Source organism: Canis lupus, chromosome 36, assembly GCF_003254725.2.
Source record: "Canis lupus dingo isolate Sandy chromosome 36, ASM325472v2, whole genome shotgun sequence".
Lineage (NCBI taxonomy): Eukaryota > Metazoa > Chordata > Mammalia > Carnivora > Canidae > Canis > Canis lupus.
The window spans coordinates 21,138,042-21,158,087 of NC_064278.1; the positions used below are offsets into that span (position 1 = coordinate 21,138,042).

Sequence of the window (20,046 nt, forward strand, 5' to 3'; positions counted from 1 at the left end):
ACAAAGCTCTTTTGTCAGGAAAATTGAAGTATAAAAATGTTGTTGGGCAGCCCTGGTGGCTCAGCGGTTTTAGAGCCGCCTTCAGCCCAGGGCGTGATCCTGGAGACCCGGAATCGAGTCCCACGTCGGGCTCTCTGCATGGAGCCTGCTTCTCCCTCTGCCTGTGTCTCTGCCTCTCTCTCTCTCTCTCTCTCTCTCTCTCTGTGTGTGTGTGTGTGTGTCTCTCATGAATAAATAAATAAAATCTTAAAAAAAAAAATGTTCTTGATGGGAAGCTCATGATACTAGATCCCAGAATATTAACTAAGACAATGACAGTAAAAGGACCAGATGAACCAGAAGAAAGGGAATCACAGGGAAAAGAAAATCAGCACATAAAGCAAAGGTTGTGTGTGTGTTTTTTAAGATTTTATTTATTTATTCATGAGAGACACAGAGAAAGACGCAGAGACATAGGCAGAAGGAGAAGCAAGACCCCTGCAGTGGGCTTGATCCTGGGCCCGGGCATTACGATCTGATCCAAAGGCAGACGCTCAACCGCTGAGCCACCCAGGTGCCCCAGAGCAAAAGTATTTAAAATCTATGTGAGGATCTCAGTAAATAGAATGAAAAGAGGTTGAGGGATTCTTGAAAAGACTGGCAGTCTTAAGTGTCTCTTCCATTCCTCACAGAGGTTATTTAAATGTCCTGCATCAAATATGTCTTGAGCATTTCTATATTCACAACAACATGAAAGCATTTGTCCTTCCTTTTATGAGAAAGGAGATTGCATAACTCGGGGTAATGTAATCTCTACCTTCTACATGTTCACAGCCATATAGTGAGAAGATTGTAGGCAGGACCAGAGACAGGTAGCAGAATAGGAAGTAGCTATTATGGTGCGACTTATGAAAAGAGCCTCTGTCCTAAATCAAATTCCTCCAATGACTTGTCTCAGTGACTTCATTCCCACCCTTTAAAAAAATGCTTGCTTTAGGTTAAGGTATTATTGTCACAAGAAACTTTCTAAAGATACGGCTTTCCCTTGGGATAGCTCAGATAATGCAAGCTTTGGGGTCTGTAGTCCATGTGAGCTCAGAAGGCCATGGAGGAGCAAGGTTCAAGACAGTCAGACTTCCCTGTGTGGAGGGCCCCAAAGGTATGCTCTCTCAGCGACTCAGTCAGAAGGCTCTTGTCTCTACCCACATTAACGTGTTAAAAGGTACACAGGCATATTAAAAATTTTGAGTTTATTTGAGCAAAAATGGATTCAAAATGGGCAGCCTCTGATCTAGCAGACGGAACGGCACTTCAGGGAGCTGTACAAAATCAAAGACTTTCATAGGCAGAAGGGAGCAGATATGAGGAAGTTATACTAGGCAAAAAAACCGGTTGGTTATCGCAAGGTTACTTTCCTTTAGGGGATGGCCGGGGCAGCTGACCTACATAGTCCTGAGCAGGTGATTCCTGACTGACTGGTTTAGGAGTCCATTTCTGGGTGAGTGAAACTGCAATTAAGTCTTGGATTAGTGATGTAGGATTTAGCCTAAACGAATCCATTTGTGGTCTATTGTCTTATTTTTAACTATGTGCTTTCCTCATTTAAGATCCCATATTGCTACTGAGGAGTATTTCCCTTTACATTTTTAAAAAATTGATGTTATTTAAGTAACCTCTACACCCAATGTGGGGCTCGAACTCAGCACCACAACGAGACTAAGAATTGCACATTCTACTGACTAAGCCAATCAGGAGCCCCCCGCCTTTTATTTTAATTAATTATATTTAGGTCATGTTCTCTTGACTCTTCCTACACAGATACGTAGGCAGTTCTTAATTTACAAACAAGGGGAACATTGCCATAGTAATTTCTGTCTCCCGCTGCCAATACATTCTGAAAAACAATGGAGCTTTTGGTGAATCTTGGGCTGTGAATGTAAAGGAAGGGAAGATTTTCCAGGTCAAGAAGAGCCTAGGCTGGCTGACTCTAAAGACAATCTGCTGGCATATATATATATATATATATATATATATATATATATATATAATCGGCCATTTCCTCCCTTTCCTCATCCTACAATCTTTCCACATATTGCCTAAAAATTCCACCACCTACGGTTTGTTTTGATTAATAAAATTCAAATGCACCTGAGAGAGAATTCAAGCAAACTCTTTTAAGACTAGTGGCGGTATGGGATGCCTGGCTTGTTCAGTTGATAGAGCACATTGACTCTTGATCTTGGGGTTGTGAGTTTGAGCCCTATGTTGGGTGTAGAGATTACTTAAATATAAAAAATCTTTAAAAAAAAAAGATTATTTATTTATTTATGAGAGACAACACAGAGAGAGGCAGAGACATAAACAGAGGGAGAGGTAGGCTCCCCATAGGGAGCCTAATGCAGCACTCCCATCTCAGGACCCCAGGACCACAACCTGAGCCAAAGGCAGATGCTCAACCACTGAGCCATCCGTGCTCAAGAATCTTTTTTTAAAGAATTTATTTATTTGACAGAGAAAGAGAGAGAGCATGCACAAGCACAGGGAGCATCAGGTTCCCCACTGAGCAGGGAGTCCAGTGTGGGGTTGAGTCTCAGGATCCTGGGACATGACCAGAGCCAAAGGCAGAAGCTCAACCAACTGAGCCACCTAGGTGTCCTTAAAATAAAAAAATCTTAAAGAAATAGAACTTGTGGGGGCATGACACAAAGGACAAAGAAACCAAATTTGGGGCAATTTATATATCAAAAGGACAAATGACTACAATTGATTATAAAACATTTAATAAATAAAAAACCCACGGCAATGTGATTATAGAAAAGAATGTCCTTATTTTTAGGTTATGCAGGCTAATGTATTAGGGAAAACGTGTCATGATGTTTGCAATGTATTTCCAAACAGAAACAAAAAATATATGGCAAATGGTCATCAATTTTTGGATAGTTGGTAGATACAATGGTGATTTTTGTATGGTTCTTTCAATTTATCTGTATTTAAATTTTTTCTACAATAAAAATAGAAAAAAGTAGCCCTGAGAGAATTAAAGGTCAGTTCAGATGTTAATCTCATTTTTTCCAACAGATTACTTTCTTCCTAACAATAGTGGAGAGCAGCTATACTGACAGCAACCCCCACCAAAATTTTTCTTTAGTCTTAAACTTCATACTATTTTTATTCAGTGTGTGCACTGATATTTCTCATCCACAAAGAAGCCAGGTTGGTACATGATGTTAAAATTAATAAAAGTAAGTCAAAATTAAGGTGATGGGAGTAGTTGTGGTGCTAGTGGTGAAAAACTGTAGTTGAGAAATTTTTTTTTTAAGATTTTATTTATTTAATCACGAAAGACACACACACACACACAGAGAGAGAGAGAGAGAGAGAGAGAGAGAGAGAGAGGCAGAGGCACAGGCAGAGGGAGAAGCAGGCTCCATGCAGGGAGCCCGACGTGGGACTCAATCCCGGGGCTCCAGGATCAGGCCCTGGGCTGAAGGCGGCACTAAACCACCGAGCCACCAGGGCTGCCCCTGTAGTTGAGAAATTAAGATAAAATTGAGAGCTGGCTAAGGAGAGCTACCAAGATACTACAGTAAGAAATGCCACATCTAGGTTATATAGAACACTCCCAGTTGTATGGAAGTAATCCTGAGCTGGGGAAACTGTCCCACCAAATTTGTCAATCCCTTTCAGAGGACTTTCATTTCCTCCCTCTTACTTCATTTCCCTAGCTTCTTCCTAATGATGTGGGAAACAAAGGCAGAAGGAAATGTAGATAAAATTAAATGTCCTTATAACCTCCAGCCCATTGACAAATACTTGAGGCAGGCCTTGAGGCAGGCCCATGGACAAATGCATTCCTCCAGGAAGCTCCCAACTGTCTTAAAGTTAGTGCCTTGCTAGAGAGAAAAACAACCTTGGTTTGACAATAGCAAGGCCTCAGGTTTCCGGAGTCTTCTTTTAGCGTATGGAAATCCTTTTGGAACTTTCCTTAGCGTTACTTGCCTCCCCAACCCCAGAGTATAATAATCAGTTGCTCCTCATAATCCTGGCATAGCAGGCAGCAGCAGGCAGTGGCAGCAGCAGGCAGTGGCAGCAGCAGCAGCAGCAATAGCTGCTTTTTCTGCCCATGGGGTCCTGTCCCTGTGCTTTAATAAAACCACCATTTTGCATTGAAGACTTCTCAAGAATTTTTTTTTTTTTTTTTTGGCTTCAGATCTCACCAAACCTCACCTCTATTAAAAAACTACATCATTGACACTTGGTTCTTATTTCATACTCAATTCATCTCAGATTCATTCAAAAGCCTATCCTTAGCTCTGAGGATTGGAGTTGACAGTTCACCCTTAACTCCACCAATTCTGAGTCCCTACCATTCATGTTGGGTGGGATGTAAATTGCATTGATCAGAGATTAATAGTAACAGTCTATTGGGTTGTTGTCTCCTTTGAGGACCTGAGGCTTTCCAAAATCCCTCCCATCTAGTGGAACCCCAAGTAGGCACTGTGTCGTAAGTACACTCATGCACCTTACCTCATTTAACCCTTGAAAGAATCTATCACTATTTCCACAGCTACTAAGTATTAGAAGCTGGCTCTGCTGACTCAAAAGTTTACCTCCCATCTTCTTTCAACTAACATTAAATCCCACAGTCTTATTTTTGCCAAATATTTTATCTTTGGCCAAGATGTTTTCTCCCTTCCCTATATTAATTTAAGATGTGGCATCTAGCACAGTTTCCTTCTCTACTCCAGCCCTACTGTCATCAGGGGTAAATCCAGTGTCCATGTCTAACTATCCTAACACTCTGGTTTCACACATCCCTGATTCTAACATTGGCTCCCATTTGGACAATCAAAAAGACCTGAAAACAACAAACAGCTAGGGCAGAGCTGAACGATCAGATTCATCTCCTGTACAAGGTTATTCCCTTAAGCCTGGGAGAGATGATGAGACTTAATGGAAGATGAAGAGAGAAATACGTTCCAAAACAAACAAACAAGATAAAACCCCAGAAACAGACCTTAATGAACAAAAATACGTGCTTTACCTGATAGAGTTCAGAGCAATCCTATAAAAATTGAAGCCTCAAAACTATCCAACAGTTTCTTCTGTCACAGTAAAATCCCAAATTCCTGCAATGTCCTGTAAGCCCTGCATGATCACATCTTCTATTACTTCTGATCTTAATCCAATTCTCTTCCCTCTCACTCACTCTGCTTCTACCAAAGGAGCTTCCTGACTCAAATACTGCAGAAAAGACCTAGCTTTGGGGATGCCTGGGTGGCTTAGCAGTTAAGCTCCTGCCTTTGGCCCAGGGTGTGATCCTGGAGTCCCGGGATCTAGTCCCACATCAGGCTCCCCGTGTGGAGCCTGTTTCTCTCTCTGCCTATGTCTCTGCCTCTCTCTGTGTGTCTCTCATGAATAAATAAACAAAATTAAAAAAAAAAAAAAAAAAGACTCAGCTTCGGGCTGTTAAAAAGCCACAGGCCCAAGGTGGAGTCACTTGGCCCAGGACAGCAAATCAAGACTTAATTGCAGTTTCAGTTTCTCCAGGAGTAGAATCTTAAACCAAAATCTGGCATTTTCTGGTAGGCACCACTGTGGTAATCTGTCACTTGGGCCCCTCCACCCCACCTAAAGGAAGATGAGGTAATCTACCTAATAAAACAGTTTTCCCCTGAATCCCCCTTGGGGGAAGGACCTAGCCTGAAAAAATCCTTTCTTCTCCTTTGCTAATAACTTCTTGCCTCACCCTTCTTTCTATAAAAGCCTTCCATTTCATGCAACGCCTCAGGGGAGGCCCCTCTACTTGTTGGGTTGGATGTTTGCTCCCTAATTCAGGAATTGCTTAATAAAGCCAATTTGACCTTTAAAATTTACTCAGCTGAATTCTGGCTTTTTTTTTTTTTTTTAAGATTTTTATTTATTTATTCATGAGACACAGAGAGAGAGAGAGAGGCAGAGACACAGGCAGAAGGAGAAGCAGACCCCCTATAGGGAGCCCAATGCGGAACTCGATCCCAGGACCCTGGGATCATGCCCTGGGCCCCCCAAAACCCCTCCTTCACAAGAATGTTAACCTTATCTGTTAGAGGCGAACAACAGGAAGAGCTCCTGCTGGCCTAGACTAGTTTGAGCTCAACCACTGACTCAGACCTGTACAGATGGACCGGCAGGTGGGCCGGGAGTGTAGGAGGAGTGGTAGGTCGTAGTGAGGAGTTGTTTTTGGTGAGTTGTTTTGATTGATTATCTTGGGTATTCAGAAGGAATACGACGACTCCTAATACTACTCTCCTCATTCTCCTCTTCTTCTTCTTCTTCTTCTTCTCTTCTTCTTCTCTCCTTCTCTTCTTCTCCTTCTTCTCCTTCTTCTCCTTCTTCTCTTTTTTCTTCTTCTTCTGTCTGGGGCAGCCCGTGTTTAGCGCTGCCTTCAGCCCAGGGCCTGCTCCTGGAGGCTCCGGGATTGAATCCCACATCAGGGTCCCTGCATGGAGCCTGCTTTCCCTCTGTCTCTGTGTCTCTGCCTGTCTCTCTCTCTCTGGTAATTCTCATGAATAACTAAGTTAACACTAAAAAAAAAAAAAAAAAGAGGTTGATCACACATGGTCCAAGAACACTCAAATAATAAGCCACATAGAAAGATATGTTAAAGATTGGTCTTCAAACATTATAGCCAATGATGCCATGCCTGACTATGATCTCGCCCACATCAAACCTCATCCACACCTCGGTGGCCACCAAACCATTTAGCAGAGCTTCCTTAACTGTGAGCTGTTTGAAGCTACAAGTTGGAGCACTCTTGACTATTTTTTTTCAAGCTCTGAGTAGCTGTAGGGATCTCAGCAGGGGTTGGAGGAAGCAGCTCAACCCTGGCATAGTGCCAAAATGTGGCCAATCGAGGCTTCGAGTAAGTCACAGCAGCGTTCACCAGCGCCAGAGAGGCTTCTCAGCGAGGTTACAGATGATCTGGGCCATGGTTCCAGGATCAGGACAGTTACTTCTACCTCATTATGCTAAACTCTCCACCCAAGGAGGAGTACAAACCTTGATAACATAATATACAATGCATGTACAGGCATGTTTCCCAAATATGCATGCATGACCTTATGCTCACCTCTACATACGAAGGCAAAATTCCCCTTTCTGACTATTTACCTTAACCCTAAATAAAAAGAGCCCATTCACTCTTGCTTGGGAAGTCAGGGCTTTGGAAGTTATTGCCTGTGATCTCCATATTAGCTGCAAAATAAAGTTTCCTTTGTGTGACAACTCCATTTGGTGTGGTCCTTTTATGTGTAACTCACCAAGGAGCAAACTCTAGTTCAGTTACAAAGAGATACAACATTCCAACTGGTCAGGCCTAAGCCAAATGCTGCCCCTGTGGTCAGGGGTGGGATCAGCGAGCTCCTCTTAAATCAAAAGTCTAGGAATGAGAAGAGGGGTGGTTCCATAGGAAAATCAGAGTGTGTTTACTAGAAGGAAACTGGATGCTAGACAGGTGAAATCACAGATATATCCATTCCACAAGATGCGATGAGGGAAGCACAGAGAAATCATTTGTAAAAGACGTATTACAAAGATTTTTAGCCTTTTCAAACTTCCAACTTGGGACCTGAGAGAGAGCACAATTAGTGTGAATTCATCCGTACTTCTAGTAACTGACCACTACTTTAACCTCCCAGGAAGCAGGTACAGATTCCCTGAGGATCCTCAGCATTACAGATCTCATGGAAGCAGAGGGAGGGGTGAGGGAGACATGGGGACATGGAAGAAAGTGTCCAGAAGGAAGCAGAGAGGAGTGAGGGAGACAATCAATGTCCTTTATAAAGACAAGGTAGGAGAAAACCAAAAAGGAGGGATAGGCAGTATTGTCAATCCCCAGGTTAGGGTGGTGTGCTATGGAATCATTATTTGTGTTGCCCCCAAATTCATATTTTGGAACTTTAATCCCCAGTGTGTTTGACCTTGGAGGTAAGGCCTTTAGGAGACAAGTAAGTCATTAAGGTAGAGTCCTCATGATGGGATTAGCATCCTTATAAAAAAGAAACACTAGAGCTAGTTCTCTTCCTCTCTCTTTCCCAGGTAAGGACACAGCAAGAAGGCAGCCATCTGCAGTCAGGAAGAGAGGGCTCTCACAAGAACCCAACCATACTGGCACCCTTGATAGACTTCCCAGTCTAAAACTATATGTTTTTAAATTCACCCAAACCGTGGTATTTTGTTAAAGCAGCCTGAACTAAGTCAAAAAGATTAACGCTGAGAATAGAGACATTAATTTGATGTTGAGATAATTTATGACTTTGAAGAAAGAATTTCCATAGCCTGGGGCACAAACTAGATTATGAACACTTAAGAAATGAGTGGCTGATGAGGAAGTGTAGGTACACCACAAAATGAAAAGTGAATAAATTGTTTACAGACTGAGAGCCTACTCTAGACAGAGCACTACACTAGGCACCAGCTTCATGGGTGTACGACAGGACATTCTACACGGGGCACTGGGCTCTGATGGGTCCTGGTTTGACTTGATGCTCTGATGTCACTGTCTTGGAATTATTACTAAATTTTTAATGAGGAGCTCTGCAGTTTCATTTTGCACTACACCCACACGTTATGCAGTAGGTACTCCTGAAGGGGACCCAAAATATTTCATTGGTTGTTCATTCACTTATTTATTTTTTAAAGATTTTCCCCCCCAATTTATTCATTTGACAGAGAGAGCACAAGCAGGGGGAGCAGCAGAGTGAGAGGGAGAAGCGGGCTCCCCACTGAGCAGGGAGCCTGATGTGGGGCTCAATCCCAAGATCCCAGGATCATGACCTGAGCCAAAGGCAGACACTTAACTGACTGAGCCACCCAGGTGCCCCAAAGTCATATTTTTGAACATGCACCATATACCTTGCACTGTGCTAAGCACCTTCTATTCCTGATGTCATTTAATTCACTTAACAATCTTAGGAGTTGGGACGCCTGGGTGGCTCAGCGGTTGAGTATCTGCCTTTGGCTCAGGGTGTGATCCTGGAGTCCTGGGATCGAGTCTCGCATCGGGTTTCCTGCTTCTCCCTCTGCCTGTGTCTCTGCCTCTCTGTGTGCCTCTCATGAATAAATAAAGTCTTTTAAAAAAATCTTAGGAGCAGGTCTTATTAGTGTTATTTTCTAAGTGAGTAAACTAGGGCTTAGGAAATTGAATAAGTTTATCAGGGTCATATAGGCCCTACAAGTGAGATGAAGTGGAATGTTACATCATAGCTGTTTGTGCATTTTAATATGCTTGAAAGTAACAATCTTTTCTTAGAAGATTTTGTCACGCATCTATCACATTCACTACCTCTTTCATCATGTCTCCAGAGACCACAAGAGTGGCTGACTCATAGTAAGCAATTTCTTTGTTGTTGACTAAGCATTTGCCTTCAGCTCAGGTCCTGATCTCAGGGTCCTGGGGTCAAGCCCCTGCATTTGACCACATGTGCTCCCTGTTCAGCAGGGAGTCTGCGGCTCCACCTCCCCCTCCTCTGCTTTGTGTAAGTGTGTATACACACTCTCTCCCTCAAATAAAATCTTAAAAAAAAAAAGTGACTATAATGAATTTGCAGTACTTAGCAGTGCCTGGCACATAGTAAGAATTCAATAAATGACTGGTTTATTAAGTGAGGGAAAAGTGAAATTTTCAGATCAATCTGGATGGTTTGATATATTTTTGTATAATGAAACAATTATGGTTATATATCCACATTCACATATTTTTAAAGTATTTGTTAGCTCTAGAAGAAAATATAAATGGAATTTTGTGTTTTACTTTATATACTCCTTATTTAAAAGTGAAGATTGTAGGAAAATAAAGTTATTATCATATTCTGAACCTAGTAGTAGATAACAAGGCTTATATTATAATTCTTCCTTCCTAGGAATGACCTTCCTCCTGTCCAAAATATTTTCCATGTCTATTCTCTTTTAGTTCTGACTCTGCCACAATTTGCTATTAATCTTAGAAAAAAAAATGAATTACTTGATCTGCAGAACAGGTTCCTCATTCATAAAATGAGGCACACAATCTAGGTAGTGCTTCACAACTACTGAACTTTGGGATGCTGGTGTCCTGAATATGGATTAAGGAACTGACCTCTCCTTTGATGGGGCAGTTGAGAGGAGTCAGAGAGGGTCAGAGCCCCTTGGGCCAGTAACTCTGGCCATGAGCTGCCTGTTTAGGTCTCCTTCGGGCAGCCTGTGCAGTCTGGGATGTATGCCAGAGCAGCAGGAAGCACTGTGGACAACAACCAGCACTTACAGTCCTGCTGAGTGTGCATGGCCAAGGAGATGCCTGTCACATGGGCAACCACATGCAAAGTACTTTACTGCCCATCACGGACCAGAGAGATGTTGGAGCCAACGCTCAAGTTTGTGATCCAGATATCCAAGGGGCACAGCACACAGTCTCAGGGATCATCTGTTAGAGGGTGAAAGGGGACACTGGGCAGAGTAGGGTTTCTGGTGGGCTCAACTCCAGGCAATGCCCTTAATATTTTCTTCAACATATGTGGGCTATTCCAATCCCTTTGTAGCAATGCACTCTTTTTGTGGTGCCCAGGCTGGCTGTTGAGAATGCATGCATGTTCTGAAAGTTAGAGTTTTATTTTATTTTATTTTTTTAAAGATTTTATTTATTTACTCATGAGAGACACAGAGAGAGAGAGGCAGAGACACAGGCAGAGGGAGAAGCTGGCTCCACACAGGGAGCCCGACATGGGACTCGATCCCGGGTCTCCAGGATCATGCCCTGGGCCGAAGGCAGGTACTAAACCGCTGAGCCACTGGGGCTGCCCTGAAAGTTAGAGTTTTAATGTGGAAATCCAGAAATAAAAATATACTATTAGGTTCCAAATCCATTTGCATTATCTTATGAAATTGCAATATTACATCTGTCAGTAAAAGAGAAGGAAGGGTTGTTATTCTTTAAACATAATTATAATTATAAATTCGGAATGGTTGTATAAAATGGTTTTAAATATTTTATCACCCACTTATGTGATCAGAGTCCTTCACTGATAATTATTATTCAGAATATGAGAAGTTTATCATTAAGAAGTCTAGATCAGAAACTGCATAAAGTCACTTCAACCATAAAACCTAGTATCAAAATATATTCACAGGAACAAGTTCTGGTTGATCATTAAAAAAATATGGAAACATTTATTTGACAGATTTATTCAAATGCAATTTTTAATATCTTTCCTAATACATTATAACTTATTTTATAATTATATAATTTAAAGATAATGCTATGATTTTTTTTTAGCACCATCTGGATGATTCCAAATCTCGTTTATGTAGCCTAGTGTGCTATGCAAAAATGATCATTTTCTGTATGTGTTGTGATATGAAAGAAGTTGAGATACAACTTATTTATCCCTGATACAATTTACTTATAAAGTGTGTCTGCCCCCTCATCTCACCCTAGGACCCTTGTCTCCTGCTTCCCACCCCATATAGTTTATCTCTCGCTACAAAGAGAACCAGGGCTACAGGGTCAAGGTTCAAGTCTGTATCCAACAGGGTGAAGAACTCCAGCATGGATATTTGCATGAGATGCCATGGGGCTGCGGGGCTGTCGGGTAAGCTTAGACAAAAGCATAAAAAAGAGCTAACGTCTAAAAATCAGAGTCTGGATGAACAACAAACCTGGACAAATCCAGAGAGGAATCTACCTTTACTGAAGGATAAAAGATGAGAATAAATGGACGGACATACCATGTTCCTGGATGAAGTACTTCTTATCACATCCCTCATCATTTCTCATATGAACATAAGAGTTTAAAACAATTTAAAAAAGAAAGAATAAGGCAGCCCGGGTGGCTCAGCGGTTTAGTGTGGCCTTCAGCCCAGGGTGTGATCCTGGAGACCCGGGATGGAGTCCTGCGTCGGGCTCCCTGCATGGACCCTGTTTCTCCCTCTGCCTGTGTCTCTGCCTCTCTCTCTCTGTGTCTCTCATGAATAAATAAATAAAATCTTAAAAAAGGGATCCCTGGGTGGCGCAGTGGTTTAGCGCCTGCCTTTGGCCCAGGGCGCGATCCTGGAGACCTGGGATCGAATCCCACATCAGGCTCCTGGTGCATGGAGCCTGCTTCTCCCTCTGCCTATGTCTCTCTCTTTTTTTTTTTTTTTTGAATGTGCAAAGCAAACTCTTTTATTTCCGCGCTCACTCTTTGTGTCTCTAAAGCCTGCTTGGAATCCAAAAGTATTTATCAAACCATAGATAATTACTGCAACATTTGTAAGAACATATCGTGTTGGCTTATTTTGTGATCCTTCCCTGATCTGCCTATGTCTCTGCCTCTCTCTCTCTCTCTCTATCATAAATAAATAAAAATTTAAAAAAATAAAATAAAATCTTAAAAAAAAAGAATAGCAAATTATGATCATTATTGCTGATTAGAGAAACGTGTCCTATGGTGAAGTCAAGTGATCAGTCTTCTAGACCATCCTTGCAATGCCTCAAAGGTACCTTGCTGTGGATACCATCTTCCTAAGGTCTTTAGCTTTGTATTTTTCTAAGTACTCAGAATTGATGAAGTTACTCATGACTATTTTTCACAGTAATCAAACTCACAGAGCCTTGATATATGAACGAAACACTGAGGGTAAACATCTTCTGAACGTCTCCACTACTGCTGTTGGCTATCAGGAGAATCTGACAAGAGTACATAATGGTTTGCTTGTGGTAGGGAATCCTAGTAACAGGAGGAGGCTGGTTTGGAGGGTTATTTCACCCAAGTTACATTAAGGCCTGGTGACCAGTTTCTGCTGCACAACAGAGTACTTTTTGTTCGAGTCTCCCAAATAAAACACCTGTTCCACTTGGCAGTGCTAGATAACCATCAACAAGTGTTTATTCTTCGCCTTCCCTCTTCCAAACTCCAAACCGACCACCCTTCTCCATTTGTTAACACAAACTGTTTTTCAAGCAATTTATATTTGATTTTGTTGTGCCCGAGATTGCGAATCCGAGAAACCACCAAGGAGCCGACACTAATGCAAACACACAAGGGTTTATTTACAAGCTCGAGCCTGGGTCCAAGTATACCCGACACAGCAGAGCAGGGACTTGGACCCCGAGACTGAGAGGCGTAGCAGCTTTATAGGGCCCAGTGGCCAATGGGATATGCAGAAAGTTGCACAGTCATGTTGGTCCACACGCAGGTGGCCAATTGAATTACATCTTACCCTATAGTATCCATTTGAGCTGGCCTATTACTTTGGTCAGAATTGGCGGGCACAAGGCAGGGTTACATTGTTATGAGCCAATTTCTGATTAGGGTGTGCCCCGAGCTTGACTAGGGTGGGGCAGTGCCCTAAGCAGGTCAGCACAAGGCGGGTACAGCACAAAATGGAGTCAGTCCTGCTCTGCTTGTCCAGGGGTAGGGGATTTTTGTTAAATTTCCTGGGTCCCACATTCCCCCCCTTTTCAGAGGATCCTATGCAGGACCCAATCATGGGTCCAGGTTGCTCTCAGAGTGAGCCAGGGGGAATGATTAAACCAGAATTCTCACCAACCTTGTTGCTGTTCTCACTCTCATTTACATTTAAGGCAGCACAACCCTTTGTTGTAAGAAGACTAAGTCTAATCCCCTTCTATTTTGAAGGACAACCTCGGACTAGGGAGTCTTGGAGGTGGGAAATAAGTGAGAACGGCGCATTCTTAGCTTTAGGGGATTGTCCTTGTCCAGTTGGCTTTTCCATTCTGGAACAAAGTCCTTGAGAACGGCGTGTGGGTCAGCTGGCCGGACGTGGGTGTAGTGGACAAGGAGTAATCCCGTTGACCTTGAGAGCAGTGGGAGCGGTCAGGATCACGATGTAGGGTCCCTTCCAGCGAGGTTGAAGTGTCTGGTGTTGGTATCTCCACACATATACCCAGTCACCTGGCCGATATCGATGGGGGTCCGGGGGTGGCCCAGTCTCATAGAGAGCCCTCAGCTTAGGCCACACCTGCTCATGGGTTATGGAGAGTCTGTTCTTAAACCTTAGGGTTTCTTCAGTGTTGGTAACTAAAAATCCCCTGGTCCAAATTTACCATGTCTCTGAAGGCCTTAACTGAAGAAATGAAATGCACACTTGAGGACAAAATTGGGCTTTTTTTGCGACAAAATAGTTTCAGCTCAGCAATATCAATGGAATTAGTTTTTCAAACAGAAGAAAACAAAGGACTCTGGAGCACCAAAGCCAAGGAGACCATGAGAGCTTTCCCAATACCTTGGTTTCATCGGCCACAGCGAGCCTAGGGATAAGAAGACATGCCCTGAACGTAGGTACACTCGTCTTCTTATGTCATCCCTGGTGATGGCTGGTCAGCAGGACCCACGGGAATCCGCAGGGGCACTAGAACGGATCACAGATCAGGCTGTGATCAGGAAAAAGCCTGAGTACAAGGAGGGCAGGGAGCGGGAGCGGGCTCATGAGAGAGATTTCAACAATATCAATGGAATTAGGATTCCACACACAGGAAAGCAAGAGTCTGAAGCGCCAAATCTAAGGACAGCACGCAAGTTCTCCTGGACGTCTGTTTTCATCGGCCACAGTGAACTCGGGGACGGGGAGAATTGCCCTGACTGTACCGACAAGTTCATTCTCACATCAATCTCGGGAGAACGAGTGACTCCACGGGATTCCCCTGGAAGCACAGCCATGTCCACAGGTCCGGTCAGGAGCAAGGAATCCACCCTCGGATGCTGTGACCAAAGAAGAGCACCCTCTTTGGCCACGCAAATGCGCGAGCCTCTGGAGTGGCCAAGAAGGTGCAGGAAGGACAAAGCCCCACGGCTCTGAGTTCCCGCGGCTTCCTCCGGAAGGGAGACGGGGAGCTGGTGGTGGTAGTGGTTGGTGAGCGCCTCGTCATCGTCAGAGAAGGCGTCGATAACGGGTCCTCTCTGCAGGGCCTGCCTGGCAGCAGGCGTCCGAACACAGCCACCTGGGACACCAGGCTGCCTTCCCAGAGAGCCCCTCCTCCTGCCGAGGTTTGAAGACCACTCACGCACTGCGTCTGCGATGAGTTTACCGCTGGGCTGGCCCACGACCTTCACTCACGAGGCCTCTACCTGCACGCAACCCCCGGGGCTGTCACGTCCTTTCTGAGAGGAGACCACAAAGCAGTGCACTGCTGTGGCCTCAGGGTGACCTCGGACAAGACGCCGCCCCACCGGGGAGGACACGGACCAGGCAGCACCTCTGCGTGCCGGGAAACCTCCACTCCATCCCGCTCAGGAGCATGGGTTCCAGGTCCCGGCTCTCTAGGTCCCACTCGGACGTCTGACACTTCTTTGTCCTGTGGCCTAAGCAAAGTCCTTTCAGAACCTCAGTTGCCAGCACGGCGGCACGGGGCCTAGTTGTATACCCGGCCCCTGAAGAGAAACGTGCCACGGGCAATCCACAGGGCCTTCGGCCATCCTGTAGTTGGAGGCACCACAGTAGGCGACGTTGAGTCTTTCCATCATTCTAGGAGATCTCGGGGAGCGTGGCGTACCCCTGCCGAGCCCTGCCCAGCCCTGCTGCCAACTGGCGGTGTGGCCTGAAGAAAATCAGGTGTTTGGGATCCTCGGTTCCCTTCTTGCAAGATGGTCACACAAAGGACTTCCCTCTTCCAAACTCTGGAAGCTAATCAGAAGCAGAGGGACGGCTGGAGGCAACGTGGTTCCCCAAGAAGCCCTCCCAGGAGGCCTTGAGAGCCACAGTTGGAGAAAACTACTCTCTGCATTGCTTCCTTTTGGGAATCTCAACATTCAAACCGCACGAGATTCAGCTTTCCACTTTTTGAAGAAGGGCATCAGAAATGCCTTGATCAGGCCAGCACAAAGGGAGCAGCCTGCTAAAGAGGCCAGGACACCAAATTCAGAAGAGGCATGTCATGTACACGAACGCAATGGGGATACCAGATACACGAAAGAAGGGTCGTTTGCATCAGCAAAGCCAGCACGCGCAACTGCTCTTCCTGAAGCCTGTGGGTTCCGCTGCCACAGGGGACATGGGGACGGGGCAAAGGGACTGTCAAGTGTGCACGTGCTCACATATGCCCGGTGGGCACATCACGTGAGGCAGGACCCACGGGACTGCCCCAGGAGCCTTGCACTCCACAGATCAGTCTGCAGGGGGCAATCGGCCTGCAGAATGGGGGCTAGGCCATAGCTCTCGTAGCTTCACGTCAGATAGTCCAACAATATAGATGGAAGTAGGATTCCAAGTATGGAAAACAAGGGATTATGGAATAGCAAAGCCAAGGAGAAAGGCATGGTTTCCAAACAATTTGCTTTCATCGGACACTGTTACTTCTCAGACATTTGTATGGAATACCAAAACTCCTAACCAGACAAAATACACTTACATGTGTTTATGTTCACTTGCTTAGAGCTGTACCATTGGTAAAGCACCACCCCACAAAATGAAAATGTTTGAAATCCAACTGTTCAAACATTTCTATAGTGTTTGCTGGACAATGGTCTGGAATTTGATAAAAGCAGCTGACAATTATCAAAGAAGCATTTTGGCCATCTTAGTAAAAGAATCATAGTTCTTAACTCTTCTGAGTCACAGCCCCCTTTGAAAACTTGCTGGTGATGGATCCTCATTCCCCAAAAATACACACTCCCACTATTTCTGCATATAATTTCAAGGAGTTTAGGGGGATCTCCAACTTCAATCCAAGGTTCCCAGGTTCAAAATCCAAGAACTGGGCAATTGCTAACTTTTCGTACAACTCAAAAAAAAAACCATATACAAACAATAATCATTCCTTACGTACATACCAATGTTTTATACTTCACAAACATTGATAGGCAGAGGAGGAAACTGAGGCGCAAATTACAGAGTGATTTGCCTAAGGTCACTCGGCCAGCTGGTGGCTAGGCCTGGAAGCAAACCCAGCTCTTCCGACTCCGGGGCTTGTCTCCCCATCCTGGAGTTGCCGCCAGAGCTCCCACCCCTCACTAAGGGGGCATAAGGAGAAAAAGGCAAAGTAGAAAGCCTACCACCAACCATCCCCCCACGCCTTCTTGCTCCAACTGGGTCTGGGCTCGAGAGGCCAGGAGTGCATTGAGGTACTGCAGCCACGTGACCTTGATGAGCTGCAGGTCGCAGAGGGCCCCCACGGTGTAGTCAGGACAGTATGCAGACAAGCGAGCGCCATCGGCTGGCTCTGGCTGCAGGTCGTGGTGGATGGACTAGAGCGAGGACACTGGGCCTGGTGAACCGAGGACAGCGCTGTCAGGGCAGACACTCTGTAGTAGGTGAAGGCTCCATTCTCAAACTTCAGGCCCTCTTTCCTGATCTCCACCTTAACCCTGCCCTGCAGGATGAGAACGCATTAATGCACCTGCTGGCTGCCCTGGTACAGGTAATGGTGTGCAGCCAGATGGTTGCCCTCGTCAAACCTCACTTCCTGGTTGACGCTGGGATGCTTCAGCAGGTGCAGCAGGACCTTCTCGGAGATTCGCAGGGGGATGAATATATCCACCTCTCAAGACAGGAAGCGCTGGGTGGCCAAGAGCAGCTGAGGCGAGATTTTCACTTTATATTCATTGTCAGACACCTTTTTTTAAAAATTTATTTATTTGTGATAGTCACACAGAGAGAGAGAGGCAGAGACACAGGCAGAGGGAGAAGCAGGCTCCATGTAGGGAGCCCGACGTGGGATTCGATCCCGGGTCTCCAGGATCGCGCCTTGGGCCAAAGGCAGGCGCCAAACCGCTGCGCCACCCAGGGATCCCCCGTCGTCAGACACCTTGAACAAGAATTCCAAGAATTCCTCTTTTCGACGGAAAGGGGCACTCAGAGGAGCAGGCTTCTTCCTGACCGTGGCATCTGGGTAGTCCTCAGACTCATCCAGGATCTCAGACTTGATGATCTCCTCAATGACTCCTCCAGGGTGACGAGGCCCAGCACCTCGTAGAAGGGGTCACCTTCACCCTTGTTCACCTTCTGCACGATGGCCAGGTAAGACTTCCCTCGTTTGAACTCCTCCAGGACTGTGTCCAGCTTGGTGTCATTGAAGACGAAGTGAAGCGGATGGTTGTAAAAGCGGGTGATGGTGCTGAGCGGTGTGCAGTCTCCGGGGTCCACGAAGGCCAAGTCCTTGAGGTACAGCATGTCCACGATGTTGGAGCGCTCTTCCTCGTACACCGGGATGCACGTGTGGCCGCTCTGCATGATGCTGGCCAGGACGCCGAAGTCCAGCACGGTGCCAGCTGCGGAGGAGGTGGGCGCTGGGCCTGGGGGTGGCGGGGCTGCTGCCGCTGGCGGCGCTGGTGCGGGACCTGCAGCTGAGCGCGCTGGCGCCCCCCAAGGTGCAGGTGCTGCGCGAGAGCGGCACAGAGGCCAAGTGTGCGGCGGCGCCTGGAGCCCGAGTGGCGCCGGGCTGGCTGTGCCCTGGGCGTGCTGTTGCTGCTGGCCAGCCCGGCGCAGGCGGCGCTGGCGGTGCTGCTGTACTGCGTGGCCGGCCAGTGCGCCGTGCCCGCCGTGCTGGGCAGCGCGGAGCTCGTGTTCCTCGTGGGCGAGGTGGTGCCGGTCGCTGTGAGCGGGCGCTGGGCACCGGCACTGGCACCGCGCGCGCTGCTGCTCAGCCGCCTGGCCGTGCTGCTGACCCTGCCGGTGGCGCTGCCCGTGGGCCAGCTGCTGGAGCTGGCGGCGGGGCCGGGCGGCTGCGCGAGCGCGTACTGGAGCTGGCCTGCGGGGCGGCCACCCCTACAGCGACTTCAGCGAGGGCGTGCCGCGGGCCGTGGAGGATGTGGTCACGCCGCTCGAGGACTGCTTCATGCTGGACGCCGGCGCCGTGCTGGACTTCGGCGTCCTGGCCAGCATCATGCAGAGCGGCCACACGCGCATCCCGGTGTACGAGGAGGAGCGCTCCAACATCGTGGACATGCTGTACCTCAAGGACTTGGCCTTCGTGGATCCCGGACGAGGCCCCAAACGTTGTGCCTGAGATTGCGAAACCGAGAAACCACCAAGGAGCTGACACCGATGCAAACACACGAGGGCTTATTTACAAGCTCGAGCCTCGGTCCAAGTACACCTGACATAGCGGAGCAGGGACTTGGACCCCGAGACTGAGAGGCGTAGCAACTTTATAGGCCCAGTGACCAATGGGATATGCAGAAAGTTGCACAGTCATGTCGGTCCACACGCAGGTGGCCAATTGAATTACATCTTACCCTATAGTATCCATTTGAGCTGGCCTATTACTTTGGTCAGAATTGGCGCGCAGTTTTGGCGGGCACAAGGCAGGGTTACATTGTTATGAGCCAATTTCTGATTACGGTGTGCCCTGGGCTTGACTAGGGCGGGGCAGTGCCCTAAGCAATAAGCAGGTCGGCCTATCACTGAGCCCATTTTTCTTTTCTTTTCTTTTCTTTTTTTAATTTATGATAGGCACACAGTGAGAGAGAGAGAGGCAGAGACACAGGCAGAGGGAGAAGCAGGCTCCATGCACCGGGAGCCCGACGTGGGATTCGATCCTGGGTCTCCAGGATCGCGCCCTGGGCCAAAGGCAGGTGCCAAACCGCTGAGCCACCCAAGGATCCCAAGCCGATTTCTGATTTTGGTGTGCCCCGGGTTTGACTAGGGTGGGGCAGTGCCCTAAGCAGGTCGGCACAAGGCGGGTGCAGCACAAAATGGAGTTAGTCCTACTCTGCTTGTCCAGGAGTAGGGGATTTTTGTTAAATTTCCTGGGTCCCACAATTTCATTTCAAGTCTTTACAATTCAAAAGGAGGGCTTGATCAATTCAAAAGGAGCTGCTCTTATTGGACTGCTACGTTTACAGAGCATTTTTTTTTTTTTATAAGATGTTATCTATTGGAGAGAGACGCAGAGACACAGGCAGAGGGAGAAGCAGGCTCCCTTTGGGGATCCTGACGCGGGGCTGGATCCCAGGACCCCGAGGTCACGACCTGAGCCACCCAGGCGCCCGAAATACAGAGCATTTCTAAGCAGGGGAGACGGGTCAATTAGGATCACGTTGATCAGAACCTTTGTTTTCACTATGGATCCGGGGGTTATGAATTTACAGCTCTCACAGGGGTTGGAGATCACCT

General features: G+C 46.5%; 2 pseudogenes; both read right to left on the reverse strand.

The window, feature by feature from the left end:
• Positions 1 to 6,590: 6,590 nt before the first annotated feature.
• Positions 6,591 to 7,090, reverse strand: LOC112668160 (ATP synthase subunit g, mitochondrial-like; annotated as a pseudogene).
• Positions 7,091 to 13,000: 5,910 nt separating this feature from the next.
• LOC112668265 (metal transporter CNNM3-like) lies at positions 13,001 to 18,768 on the reverse strand (annotated as a pseudogene).
• Positions 18,769 to 20,046: the final 1,278 nt, after the last annotated feature.